This window comes from Chanodichthys erythropterus, chromosome 3 (assembly GCF_024489055.1).
Source record: "Chanodichthys erythropterus isolate Z2021 chromosome 3, ASM2448905v1, whole genome shotgun sequence".
In the NCBI taxonomy this organism is placed as follows: Eukaryota; Metazoa; Chordata; class Actinopteri; order Cypriniformes; family Xenocyprididae; genus Chanodichthys; species Chanodichthys erythropterus.
In genome coordinates, this window is record NC_090223.1 from 60,380,224 (window position 1) to 60,395,929 (window position 15,706).

At 43.5% G+C, this 15,706-nt stretch overlaps 2 pseudogenes; both read left to right on the forward strand.

Annotated features, from left to right (window-relative positions):
* LOC137014120 (NACHT, LRR and PYD domains-containing protein 12-like) overlaps positions 1 to 13,056 on the forward strand; it is a 42,183-nt pseudogene extending 29,127 nt beyond the window's left edge.
* LOC137005151 (uncharacterized) overlaps positions 1 to 15,706 on the forward strand; it is a 1,346,463-nt pseudogene that overhangs the window by 593,811 nt on the left and 736,946 nt on the right.

Genomic DNA, 15,706 nt, shown 5'->3' on the forward strand with positions numbered 1-15,706 from the left:
AAAAAAAACATTAAGCTGTCATTTCTGTGTATTCATAAAGTCAAAGTGTAATATAATAATGTGGTCTAAGTTTAAATGTTAAAAAAAGAAATACATTTTAAGACTCTTCTCGTACCAAAAGTAGATGTTTCTGTGACCCTTTTTCTCCATAGGAACTGAGATCAAGATTCTTTCACACAATTCTAATTTATTTAACCAAATTATTAAAAAAGACATGTTATTAAATTATGTAAAAAAAAAAAATAAAAAAAAACATACAAAAAAAACTTTTAAGTGCTGGACTTAAAAGTAACAAATCGGCGTGGCCGATTATCGGCGCTGATATTAAGCATTTTTATTGTTATCGGCATTGGCCATTTTCAAAACTGATTTGCCGATAAAACCATTTTATTTAGAAATGCGCGATCTGGCACTGATCCAGCCACCTCAGTCAGAGCGCACCGCTCTGTGGCCTAGACTAAGCCCCGCCCATCGTCCGTCTGATTTGTTGGGAGTCACGAGCCTGGCCAATCAATACGGCTGGCACGGCTGGAAAATGTTCCGCTCTCACACCGAAAGCACAGGAGCTGCTTCAGTGATCATCATCACACATCAATAAGTTATCTCTCGAAGGTAAGAATGCAGTAAACGTTCCTGAAGTTGCAATAAATCACTACACTGAAGTTGCAAAACACCTAAATATAATCGATTTATGATGACAAGCCCCGCTCAGTTATTATACTGTGAATTCCCGGTCAATGTCCGTCATTGCAGTGATATGCTTTAATAGATCATCACATCAGTGCTGAGATAGTGAAACTAAAACCTACTTCTCTCACCATTCGGCCAACTTAACGTTATATTGTGAATAGATTATCAACACGAATGAATTCACTCACGTCTGCTGCGTTTTGTTTTTTTTGTGTTGTTCACATAGCTTCACTGAACAGCGTCCGTTCCGTTAAGGCTCTTAGTAAAAAAATTGTGCATATTTGGAGAAATATTGCTTTATTCTAACATGATTGCAAAATAATTTATCATACAGATTCAGAATTATCATTATGCAATTTTGAAGAGCTGAAAGGGCATCAAGCGCGAGCTCTGACGCCCTGACGTGACGCGAGCTCCCTATTCCTGATTTAGTTATCTCCGCGGCCGCGCTCTCTCATTTGACTAATAACTCTATGCTAATAACGTAAATTGTCAATAATCTCACATTGCACGTTTCTGGATGACGCTGTCCTGTATACTTCCTAGTTTGTATCGCCGTGATAAACAGTCAAACAAACATTTTACACATCAAAAATAAAAAAAAAAACACTATTACAATATGGGTTGTGTGTTATTTTAATGCAATTCTGGGTTGCAAATAAAATGCTAAATATAAAACACACACACATACATATATATATATAATATATATTATTAATATTAATGTTGTTATTATGAACAGTTCTCAGAATTAAAGATGTGTTAAAATAATTTAAAGAGAGTCTTTGTCAGAGGCCTTTTTATTCTTAATTTTGACATTAATTTTCATTTTTACACTAGACACATCAGTTCAAAATATCGGTTATCGGTCTCCTTGATCTGTAATAATCGGTATCGGCATCGGCCCTGAAAAATGCATATCGGTCGATCCCTAGTCAGCAGGCAACTTCATCTCTGGCACCCTCTGTCGACAACTCAAGCTCAAGACCTCGCCCTCTCCGACCACCTACCAGATCCACTCAATAACGGGCAGACCCCTCAGTCGAAAGCACGTACGTCGCTGTGTTGGCCCCATCCAAGTTCAGATTGGAGTATTACATCAAGAGGTAATACATCTGCTGGTTCTGGAGGAATCCACCTCTGACGTCTACTCCGAGCTTCCATTCCCTTTGTCTCCTAGTTCTAAAGATCTCTCCATCTGCACCAGCTCCATCGAGAGCCCAGTTGAGAAGCGTTCCGTGGACATCCCATCTTGTTACGCCCCCTTCAGTGACGTCTTCTGCCTGCAAAGAGCCTCCAAGCTGCCTCCACACCGGCCATGGGACTGTGCCATCGATCTGCTTCCGGGTGAGTCAGTGCCCGTGGGAAGAATTTACCCTGTCAATCCCGGAGGAGAAGGCCATGGAGGAATACATCAAAGAGGCCCTAGCTCAAGGTTACATCTGCCCATCTACTTCCCCTGCTGCTTCAAGCTTCTTCTTTGTGGCAAAAAAGGACGGAGGCTTGCAGCCTTGTATTGACTTCCGTGCACTCAACAAGATCACTGTCAAGTTCCGTTATCCCCTTCCTCTCGTCCCAGCTGCCCTAGAACATCTCTGTGGTGCCACGGTGTTCACCAAGCTGGACCTCCACAGCGTGTACATCCTCATCCGGATACGTGAGGGGGACGAGTGGAAGACCGTCTTCGTGATGCCGTATGGCCTGGTCAACGCCCCCTCCGTATTCCAGGACTTCATCCATGAGGTGCTCCGGGAGTTTCTCTATAAGTTTATACTGGTCTACTTCGACGACATCTTGATCTACTCCCGGAGCCTGACCGAACATCGCCACCACGTTGTGGAGGTCCTCAAATGCCTGAGACAGTTCCATCTCTTTCTGAAAGCCCTCTGTACACTTCCTGGGATACATAATTGATCACAGTGGCATCCGGATGGACGAGGGAAAGGTGGAAGCCATCAAGACCTGGCCCACTCCATCCACCATCAAAGAAGTCCAGCGCTTCCTTGGTTTTGCTAATTTCTATCGTCGGTTCATCAAGAATTACAGCTCCATCGCTCATCCACTCACCAACCTTCTCCGGAATCAGCCCAAGTCTCTGTCCTGGATACCAGCTACCACCAACGCCTTTGAAAGCCTCAAAGAAGCCATCACCATTGCTCCCCTCCTCTTCCACCCCAATCCAGACCTGCTCTTTGTAGTAGAAATGGACGTCTCCACCACAGGAGTGGGAGCGGTCATATCTCAGCAGCAGGGGACCCCAAGTAGACTCCATCCATGCGCCTTCTTCCCCCGCAAGCTCAACCCGGCAGAGACCAACTACGACGGCAACCGCAAACTCCTGGCCGTGAAGTTGAACCTAGATGAATGGAGGCATTGGTTGGAGGGAGCTAAACACCCCTTCCTTGTTCTTACTGACCACAAGAACTTGGAGTACCTGCGAGCTGCTAAAAGACTGAATCCCTGACAAGCACGCTGGGCCTTATTTTTCTCCTGTTTTGACTTCTCCATCTCCTATCGTCCTGGCTCCAAAAACGTCAAGGCGGATGCCTTATCTCGTCTCCATGCTCCTGAGGAGAGGTCAGAAGAACCAGAGACCATTCTCCCCAAATCCATCATCGTGAGTCCTATCACCTGGTCAGAAGAAACATTACCCTCCTCCAATGCCTCCACGAACGCTCCGCCGGGTTGTCCACCGGGCTTGCTTTACATCACCAGGGCACGATGCACTCCACTTATTCACATTGCCCACACGTCACTTGGCACTGGCCACCCGGGGGTCAATGAAACCCTCTCGCTGCTGAAGGAGTGCTTCTGGTGGCCGAACATGGCAGCAGACGTCAGAAGGTACGTGCAGGGCTGTAGGGAGTGTGCCATCTCCAAGAGCCCTCGGCATCTTCCGTCTGGCAAGCTCCATCCTCTGCCCATTCCTAACTGCCCCTGGTCACACCTAGAAGTGGACTTTATCACCGACCTGCCAGCATCCAATGACTGTACCTGCATCCTCGTGATCATAGATTGATTCTCCAAGCCATGTCGTCTGATCCCACTGAAAGGCCTACCCACTGCCATGGAGACTGCTGAACTAATGTTTAATCACATATCACATACCGAAGATATCGTTTCAGACAGAGGACCCCAGTTAATTTCCTGGGTATGGAAGGCTTTCTTCTCGCTCCTAGGTGTGACCGTCAGTCTCTCTTCTGGCTACCGCCCTCAGTCGAATGGGCAGACGGAAAGGAAGATCCAGGAGATCGGCCGCTTCCTCCGTACCTTCTGTCACAACCACCAGGACTCTTGGAACCAGTATCTGGGTTGGGCCGAGTACGCACAAAACTCCATGCGTCAGCCATCTACAGGATTAACTCCATTCCAGTTCATACTCGGCTACCAACTCCCACTGTTCCCCTGGATTGGGGAACCATCGGACGTACCATCTGTCAATTACTGGTTCCGAGAGAGCGAGAGGGTCTAGGACTCAGCACACTACCAACTACAGCGAGCCCTGCGCAGACGCAGGATGACAGCCGACCTTTTTCACTCCAACGCCCCCTTCTATCAACCGGGACAGAAGGTCTGGCTGTCTACACGGGACATCAGACTGCGTCTGCCCTGCAATTTGGCCCATTCACCATCACCAAGCAGATCAACCCTGTCACGTATAAGCTTCAACTACCTCCACAATATCGGATTCAACCTACATTCCATGTCTCACTCCTAAAACCTCACTACCCTTCTGTTTCTGTCTCCACAGGGCCTGACGTGGCAGCAGCTGAACCCCCCCTTCCACTCATCCTGGACGACGGTGCAGCTTACGAGGTTCACAAGATCTTGGACTCCCGGCGCCATGGTGGTCTTCTGGAATATCTTGTTATACCGGAATTATCCGGTTTTGTAATATCGGATTCGCCGATTTTATGGCGCCATCTTGTGGCCGTTTTGAGATTCCCGCCATTGCAGCCCGGGCGTCTGAGGAGATCAGTCAACAACAACTCAGTGCACAGGTAAAGTATATGTTCTACTTGGTTTACTTTAATTAATCAACTTTATTTAACATAACAGATATGCACAAATGAGATCTGAGACATAAATTCCTGATATAGTTAATTTATGCAGCATGTTTCTAAACAATTGAGACGAACTCATTGAGTCACGTAGTGTAATTCGTCATGTCCTGCCCCAATAAAGACGTAAATTTACATGAATTAAATAAAACAGACATGAATGAGTGCATGTTGAAAATAAAAGCGCTGAATTTAATTCTCTATCTGTTGTATTTGGTCACCATTAGTCTATAAGAAAACGTTCGTTCATATTGCTTAGCAACTGATGGATGATCAGGAGGCTTAAGCACGGCCACTGAATGAAACTTTTGACAAGATTATCTTGTTTAAACACCCTAGATTATATTATCATTTACTACATAATTTTTTCGCTAATACACATATAAATATAGCCTACCGCTTTGTGGAAATTAATTATTTATTATCTACATGCGTGATCGCGGTTGATTAAGTTATAGTCAAACAGCACTTTGTCAGTTGGCATTTCATGATTTAACGTTAGATTAAATTTAGATCATAAAATGCCAACTGACAAGTGCTGTTTAACTTTACATAGTCTCGGAAAAAAAAGTTTGTTCATATTGCTCAGCACCTGAATGGGTTGATGATCAGGAAGCCTCAAGCACGGCCACTGCATGAAATTTTTGACAAGATTATCTCGTTTAAACACCCTAGATTATATAATCAATTGATTTACTACATAAACATTATTTAGTTAATTGCACTTTAATTTTTTGGACTCAGACCCCTCTATTTGTGTATAAATATAAAGTTTTTTTTCGTATGCAAGGAGGGAGTGATTGTTATAAATAAAATGGTTTGTTCAGCTCATTTGTGTTGTAATAATTGTCAAAAACAGAAGTATAACAGTAAATAAATATCGGTTCTGCATATCGGTTATCGGGTACATAAACATGCAAATAATCGGTATCGGTATTGGTTATAAAAATCAATATCGGTCGATCACTACACACCACCACATTGTCCGGTCTCGTTTGCATCTAAACTTGACTGCATGCTTACCTCAAGGACTCCTAGCGATCTACTTACCTGTCTCCAGCGTCTCCTGTTCTCCTCGTGTGATCTCCAGTCAGTGTGTGAGTGTTCTCCATCTCCAACGTCTAACTTCTCCAACGCCATTCAAGATCTTCACTTCTACAACCACAAAAGGACAGTATCACTTATCTACACTTCAGTTATCATGATTACTTTGACTCTTACTCACCTGCACTGCTGTTTTACTCTGCTGGTATCAATAAACATCCCTGTTTGTGAATTCCTGTCTCCAACCCTTCAGTGTTGTAACAATTATAGACCCCTTAAACTGAATAAATTAAAAGCTGTAAGTGTAATGGGTAGTGTTCATATTATTCATCACACATTAGCAGACATTAATGTTGAGAGTTGATACAGTCATAGTTCTGGTCAATATACACAGTAATTTTAGTTTAACATTATTAATTGTTTTAAAGTAATTTTAGTTCAACATTAATAATTTTTTAATTGTTTTATTTTATAATGTTTATAATAGAGCCGTTAGACTGAGATCGATTCTTTATTATAGTGAAGTTTGAGTAGAGTGAGATTGCGAGAGTTGGCTCATATGAGTAAACGCCATCACTGAGAAAATCACTCATCTCTTGTGATTATTCTCCCTGTTTATTCTCAGGCGTAACATAAGCTGTTGAACATAAACAATAGAATGTTCACATTAATAAATAAAAATAATTAATAAATAGCACCTGTACTTTAAGGTGGCGGCTGGTATTTGTAGGTATGTCTCCTGTCCTTCATGGCTAACTGCCTGTGTTTGGACCTCTTGTCTGTTTTTGGATTACTCTTCTAATAAACAACTGCGTGTTGATCCTCACAGTGAACACGAGAAAATTATCTGACAAAAAAAAACAAACAGCAAACACACGAGTACTTATAGGACAAATAACGAGACGCACCTGTGACTGATCAAGCGCAGTTAGTCAGCGCATTAGCAATGCTAATGACTAACTGCGCTGACAGCACCCAAACACAACACACACGCAGACAGAGCAAGAATGAGTCAGTGAACCCATGAACCGTGACAGTACCCCTCCTCCTACGAGCGCCTGGCGCAACCAGGAGCACTTACCTGTTGATTGTAATCATCGATAAGGGAGTGATCCAGAATGTCCCTAGCCGGAACCCAACTTCTCTCCTCCGGACCGTAACCTTCCCAGTCCTCCAAGTACTGAAATCCACGTCCCCTCCGTCTCGAGTCCAGAATACGTTTAACCGAATAGACAGTCTCCCCATCTACGAGGTGGAAACCAGAAGACAGACTGACATTCGCACCCAGCAAATGACAAAACTCTCTCCAAAATTTGGATACGAATTGGGGCCCCCTGTCAGAAACCACGTCCATCGGGAGGCCATGAATGCAAAAGACGTGATCAATGACAGTAACCGCTGTCTCCTTGGCAGAGGGTAATTTGGGCAAGGAAATAAAATGGGACGCCTTCGAGAACCGGTCCACTACAGTCAAAACGACTGTATTGCCCTGGGATGACGGGAGGGCAGTAACAAAATAGAGCGCGATGTGGGACCACGGTCTCGAAGGGACAGACAGCGGTTGAAGTAAACCCTCTGGATTGCGATTGGAAGTCTTAAACCGAGCACAAACTGAGCAGGCCAAAACAAAATCTCAGATGTCACGAGCCATGGAGCACCACCAGAATCGCTGTTTAACTAGAAAACTGGTACGATTCACTCCTGGATGACACGCCACATTGGAACAATGACCCCATCGAATAACGTCAGACCGTAACTCCTCAGGCACAAATAAACGACTCGTGGGCAACTGGGCGGAGGCATTATTCCCTCTAAGGCCATGCGGACCTTCGACTTGATCTCCCATACAAGTGAGGAGACAACTAGTCTCTCAGTGGTCTCGAAATGGTCAAAAATACGAGACAAGGCATCGGGTTTGATGTTCTTGGACCCCGGATGGTAGGAAATGGAAAAATCAAAACGACAGAAAAAAAGTGCCCACTGAGCCTGCCTGGAGTTGAGTCGTTTCACAGATCTGATGTACTCAAGATTCTTATGGTCGGTCCAGATGATAATGGGTACCCCCGAATCCTCTAACCAATGACGCCACTCCTCCAATGCTAACTTGACTACCAGCAACTCTCTGTTATCAATATCATAATTACGTTCAGCGGACGACAGTCTATGTGAAAAAAACGTGCAGGGGTGCATCTTGTTGTCCGAGGAAGAGTGCTGGGAGAGAACCGTGCCTACCCCCACCGCTGACGCATCGACCTCCACCACAAACTGACGTGTGGAATCAGGGGCAATGAGAATGGGAGCAGAAACAAAGCGGCTCTTGAGGTTGGTTAATGCAGCTTCAGCTGCACCAGACCACCTGAATGTCACTTTGGTGGAGGTCAAGGCGGTCAGAGGAGCGGCTAGTTGGTTGTAATTGTGAATAAAACGCTGGTAGAAATTGGCAAACCCCTGAATCCTCAGCAGGGCCTTACGGGAATTTGGGGTTGGCCAATCCACCACAGCTATAACCTTATCGGGATCCATGCGCGTGGACCTCAGACGAGATGATGTTCCCCAAAAACGGAACCGACTGTGCGTGGAACGTGCACTTCTCCGCCTTGACAAAAAGCCCATTCTCGAGCAGCCTCTGACGTGCTGAACATGTACCTGGAGAGAAGAGGAAAATATCAATATGTAGTCCTGGTAGACATATATGAACTGATTGACCATGTCTCTCAGCATGTCGTTAACGAGCACTTGGAAAACTGTGGGGGAGTTGGAAAGATATTCAAAGTGCCCCCTGGGGGTGTTAAACGCGGTCTTCCACTCATCCCCCTCTCTTATACGGACCAAATGATAGGCATTGCGCAAATCCAATTTAGTAAAGACGGATGCTCCCTGCAACCGCTCGAAGGCTGAAGACATCAACAGCAAGGGATAGGTGTTCCTTACCGTGATGATGTTCAGCCCTCGGTAATCAATACATTGTCGCAGGGGAACCATCCTTCTTCCCCACAAAAGAAAATCCTGCCCCAGCGGGAGAAGAGGATATTCCTTGGGCACATTAGACAGGTTCACTGACTCATCCTGCAACAAACAAACAGGCGAACAAGCAGACACCAAACAAGATGCGTGACATTTCTCATCCCACGCCAAGACCGTTCTCTGACTCCATTTAATGTGAGGGTTATGGAGTGTTAACCATGGATGCCCTAGCACCACAGGAACCAAGGCTGTGTCAGTGAGATAGAATGTAATTCTCTCTGTGTGGTTGCCTGATGTAGTGAGACTCAGATGACAGCGGCTGTCCACCTAATGCATTGACGGATATTGGATGAGCCAGTGACTTCACAGGGATGTTGAGCTTGTGAGCAAGGTTAATGTCCAAGAAATGTCCCTCGGCACCAGAGTCCATGAGGGCTTTACACCGATAATTACCACCAGACCACTGCAATCTTACGGGGAGGAGAGTCGCAGCAAGAGAGGATTTCTTGAAGACAATGCCACCCGCCAGTATCCTCGGTTCTGACCGGCTCCTTTCCTTTCTTGGACAATTAACAGCAAAATGTCCTGCAGTCCCTGCACTCATCGTCGCTCCCTCTCTGCCCGAGATAACCAAGCGCTGCCCACCTGCATGGGCTTAGGATCGAATGAGGGACTGACCGTATCCACAGCCGTGCTGGAATAATCTCTATCCACAGCAGCCCTCCGACTGTAATTGGCACGTTGATCTCAACGCTGCAGCCGCGTATCCACCCGGATTGCCAGATCAATCAATCCGTCTAATGTATTCGGCAAATCCAGCGCGTAAATCTCGTTCTTGATACGGTCGGCCAGCCCAAACAGAAAAACATCCCACTGTGCTTCCGCGTTCCAGTTGCACTCCGCCGCCAGAGTTCAAAATTCGATGGAATAGTCCATAACAGTTCCTTCTCCTTGACGGAGGTCCACCAATGCTCACGCTGCCCCTCTCCCAGAGACCGAGCGATCAAACACCTTCTTGAGCTCCGTGTTGAAAGACTGAAAATATGCACAGCATGGATGACCCTGCTCCCAAACTGTCGTTCCCTACAGCGCTGCTCGTCCTGATAGCAATGTTAACACAAATGCCACTTTAGACTCCTGTGTAGGAAATGATGATGGCTGGAGAGCAAAAAACAAGGAACATTTAGTCAGAAAAGAATGGCATAATTGTGGCTCACCCGAATAAATCGTGGGGGCTGGCAATCGGGGCTCCGTGGGTCGAGCAGAGTGGTCACCAAGCGGAACCGCGGATGGTGGAATGGGCACAGTGGGAGTGTGGGCAGAGTCGTTTAGCAGTTGTTGTATTTGCGAGTTCAGTTCAGAAACCTGTGCCACCAAAGCCTGCACAACACGTCCCGTAGCCATGATCTGTTCCTCCTGGTGATCAAAACAGATGTTGTTATCAGACAGGATCTCTCATACTTTGGTAACACTCGCTGGATGAGAATCCTTACTCAAACAGACAAACTCACAGGACACAGGAAACAAAGAAGACTGCTGGGAACACGAGAAAACGATCTGACAAAAGACCACAGCAAACACACGAGTACATATAGGACAAATATCAAGACGCACCTGTGACTGATTGTGTTTGGGTGCTGTCAGCGCAGTTAGTCATAGCGTTGCTATGGTGACTAACTGCGCTGACAGCACCCAAACACAACACACACTCACACGCAGACAGAGCAAGAATGAGTCAGTGAACCCATGAACCGTGACAGAAGTTTTTATTAATGCTGTTAACCCCTTAAGACCGGATGGAGTGTCGGCGCTCCCATTTGCGTGTCTCTCTTTAAAAGCCAATAAAAATTGAATCCATATAGGTAGCACAAAAATTCTTTTTGCATACAAAACCAGAGACTTTAAAGTTTCATATCAAGCCTCCAACATGCTTCTGTTGCGTTGTTTTCACCCTCTAACGATTCTGAATAATATTGTTTACAACAAAAATAGCACAGCCGCTAACTGAATACAAGTATGTATATTTCACGTGCTCATAACTTCATGAAAAATGCACAGATCATAGAAAGCACATCAATATTTAAAGCAGATTCTCAAGATTAAAATGAATCCAAAATCAATATAATATATTGCGTTGATCACAAGATATTACTCATGGAATGATTTAACATACTTGGCTAAAAACATGTCTCTAATCTCTCCGGGATGCAGTGTGTATCCAATGTTCCCGGACCCATCCATGTTCATTTTCCAGCGTGGAATAACACATAATAGATATCATTTTAAAGCTTAGAATCTCATCTTTTTAATGCATCTAACATTTTGAAAAACTCCTAATGAGTGCTGAGAAGCACCTCTAAACCGGAGTTTACCGCCTGTTGGCGCCACCTGGCTGCGGAAAAAAAGAACAACAACAATTTTTCAAACTATTCTTTGTTATCACTACGAAATTTGAACCAGATACAGCTCAGATATAGGAGAGCATCACAAAAAAGATTTTTTTTAGCGATCTTATTGTGTTCCTGAGTTATTCCATGTCAAATAAAAAAAAGAAAAATTATTTTTAAAAAATTATATATATTTTTTGTCTTTTATCAGCTGCTTCTCAGCAAGAAAATGTCCAAATGTAATGTAATGTTTTCTTTCAAATGATACCTACCTTTTGACTCTCCTTGCTAGAGTTTTGGAGTTATGAGTCTTTACTTTTGTGTGTGTCGCTCAGAAAAAAAAAAAAAAACTCTAAAAAAAGCCTTCAGGTCTTAAAGGGTTAATTATTATAAGTTAATAACGCATTAAAACATTAGCACATAGCCTTCAAATATTGTTCAATAAAGTAAACATTGATCAAGATCAAATGAAAAGTTAGTAATAAATGAAAAAGAAACAGAACAAGTGTCAGGTCTGTTTTAAACTTGAAGTCAATGCACAGATCTGTTCACATCAGATTGTTGTTGTCCATCCGTTGCTCTGCTTATTATCACAATGTCAATCATAAGAGTTTCAGATTCAGTTCAATACGGCTGTAACTCCTGAAACTGTGTGAACTTAGCAGTGAACAATAAAACTGTCACTCAAATTCTGAATGTGAAGTAGAAATTGTTTCTTTATAATCAATGAATGTGATTTGACTTGAGTTCAGCTGCAGCTCAAACTCACTGACTGAGTGAAATCTGCTGTTACGATCATCAAATCTGTCTCTAGTGCACAATCAATCTCTTACAGACATCATATTCACACTGTTGGTTATAGAGAAACCATTAGAGAGTGCAGAGCTCACGCTGAACAAACTCTGGAGGATTGAGCTGATTATGATCAACAAGCATGTCTGTGATTGGCTACAGTGATCAACACTGCAGAAACACAGTATATAGAAACCGTTGAGGCTCTTCACACACACACAAACACACACAGGATCGTCTGAAAGCAGGAATGAACCGAGCCGCTACTGCAGAAAGCCTGCTATCATTACGCTTCACATTTAAGTGTCGCTTTGGTACTTTTGACAACACTAGTCTGCTCTGTTTTAGGCCTGACAGCTTTTTCACACAGTTTTGTTTAGGGCTCCAGAAGTCTAGGACCGGCACTGCTAGTGAGGTCTGAAGCTCTATCTCTGTTTAACAGCTTTCACTGGATTAGTGAGGACATTTGTGAATCTGGAGGACATTCTGTCAAAGCTGTAAACACACACACACACACACACACACACATCTTCACTGTTGTTGTTCTTGATGTTTCTCTTTTCTTGTGTTCAGATGCCTGTGATCTCACGCTGGATCCAAACACAGCACACACTCTACTCGTTCAGTCTGATGGGAACAGTAAGGTGACACGTGTGTTTGAGCGTCAGCCGTATCCTGATCATCCAGAGAGATTTGACTGTGATAAGCATCTTCAGGTTCTGTGTAGAGAGAGACTGACTGGACGCTGTTACTGGGAGGCTGAATGGAGCGGAACTAGAGCTAAAATATCAGTGACATATGAAGGAATTGGCAGGAAAAGAGGGAGTGATTGTGTGTTTGGAGAGAATGACAAATCCTGGAGTTTGCTCTACTCTGATGGATTCACTGTCCATCACAATCAGAACAGGACTGTTATTCCTGCTGTCCGTTCACCCTCTAATAGAGCAGGAGTGTATGTGGACGTGTCGTCCGGCTCTCTGTCCTTCTACAGTGTCTCTGACACACACACACTCACACACTTACACACATTCAACACCACATTCACTGAACCCCTCTGTGCTGGATTTGGTGTTTACTATTATTCCTTCTCAGTGTCTCTGTGTGATATTAAAGGATAGAGAGACACTCTGTAAATCCTCTTTCTGATCTTCACACACACTCATCAAATCTCACTTCATCACATTTGTTTCAATTAATTTATAATTCATGTTTTTCATTGTCATCTAGAAGTTACACATCTAGATCAGACACACACTGTTCTGAATCTGGAATAAACAGAGTAATAAAGTAGATTTACTATTCATATTGGAAATTGTTCATCAGATTGAATAAAAGTACATTTGAGACTCATTTAATCCTGAACTGGTTTGTGAATGACTGATGTGAACTCGGCCTCTATACTCTCTGTAGCTAATTAGCTCAAAAGGGGAAATATGAATAATTAACCATAACTTGTTATAATTAATAATAAATATTTGGATCAGTTAATTGAATTAAGTTGATGTAGCTCAATTAATATTACAATCAATGAATCTGTTCAGCCAGCGAAAGGGTATTTTCCCTGGACACAGAATAATATCACTGTCAGTACACACAGTAATAATACACACAATGAAGTGGGAAATGCATGTTCCTTCATTTCTGTGGGTTTCTGCATGTCTGGTTCTTTTATTGATCAGTCAATGTTCAAGTGTGTGAAGAGTGTAACTGAAGCAGAAGGGTGAAAGCGTTCAGCGGAGGAGCCACACATTATGGAGCCTGAATGGGTGAAGGGTTGAAGAGTCATCAACCGCTTCGCTGATCTTTGATAGTTTTTAATGTAATGTTGTTTTCCCTGTTTGAAAAACAATGTTTCACACACATTGTATCACATGTGTATCTGATATAAAACACTTCAGATTATAGGGTAATTGAAAGGATAGCTGTGCAGCTTAAGGCATCAGTGTATGGAATCTGAATTTAAAAACTATAAAAGTCTCTCTTTTTGTAAAATGTCTCTTTTTTTACTTCATTGTAATGTCGATTTAAATGTCTGAAACGTCAAATAAACACTGCACAGTTGTAATTTATGAAGAGCACATGAGCATGACATCATCGTTTTCACAGATTCATGTTTTTTCCCTTCAGTCCATTGGGAAGAGCTCATCCCTACACCCTAATCACTTCAAAGGGTTTACCCTCTGGAGTGAGAGCTTTGACGGGATGAAGGGTGTAGGGCTCAAAAACACTTCTGCGTCATCTTAACAAGACAATCGAGGAGGCGCCTTCATCGCACATTTTGTAAGTGAAAAAAACACACTGAACGATGAGTAGATTGTGCAAGCTGCGCCTTTTGTTTAACATAGGCCTGGGCAAAAAATCGATTGAATTAATTCGAATTTTTTTGTTGCGGGCGATTTAAAAAATAAGTAAATCAAGTTTTTGTGTAATGGCGCATTTTTGGCTCCCCGGAGCTTCCGTAGCGTTAGTTTCACATAGCAGTATGGCAAGCGACAACAACATCATAGCACACACGAAACAGCAACAGAAAGCGACAACATGGCTACCAGTGAGAGTGGGAAGTTTGTTCCCAAGAAGGGAATAAAATCATCTGTTGTTTGGAACTGGTATGGGTTTGCTACGACAGACGTGGAGCAAGAGACCCCACACTGCAACATTTGCCTAAAGCCCATCGCAGTCAAAGGCAGCAGCACCACAAACCTATTCCAACACCTGAAACAGAGACATCCAGCCGAATATGAAAAATGCCAGTCTCATCGAGACGAACAAAACTGCAGTGACCAACAAACATTAGCTAAAAAACAGCTAACTGTAGCCGAATCCTTTGCACAAGGCACCACATATGACAGGAAAGGGGCACGGTGGAGAACAATCACCGAAGCGGTCGCTTTCCACATAGCCAAAGACATGGTACCCATATATACCGTGGAGAAGACGGGGTTTATTAATTTTATTAAAACCTTAGACCACAGATATGAGCTACCCAGCCGCAAGTACTTCAGTGAGGTTGCCTTGCCCCAGCTGTACAACAACACACGAGAGAAAGTCAGCAGAGAACTGGAGGAGCTGTCCTTTTATTCGGCAACAAACGACATGTGGTCCAGTTGGATTATGCAACCTTATATGAGTTTAACGGTGCATTTCATTAACAATGCGTGGGAGTATTTCCCTCCAAACTTCATACTTTCCCAAGGACCACACCGGTGAACTTGTTGCCAAGGGACTGAGAGACGCTCTCGACTGCTGGAACCTGTCTGAGAATCGTCTATGCTGCATGACAACTGACAGCGGCACCAACATGATTAAAGCCCTGAGAGGCCAAACCTCTAGTGCTTTGGACACAAACTACACAACGCTATTGGTAAGTCTAACAATAAGTAGAATAAAATATTCAATTTTGACAGAGCACATATTATCCTCATCCAAACCGCAGTCAAGCTAGATGACGCTTGTCTTTTCGTAATACTACTACTGTCATTTAGCAGATGCTTTTTTCCAAAGCGACTTACATCTAGGACAGGAGTCGGCAACCCAAAATGTTCAAAGAGCCATATTGGACCAAAAAAACAGAAAACAAATGTGTCTGGAGCCGCAAAAAAATAAAAGCCTTATATAAGCCTTATATGAAGGCAACACAGGCTGTAAGTGTATATTAGCTATATTAGCCTACTATCAAAATGACTAAGTAGGCTACAAATACATAATGAGCTTTCATGATTAAATGTTTATTTTCCCTGCAGCGCATCCTGGAGAGAATGACGCACCACG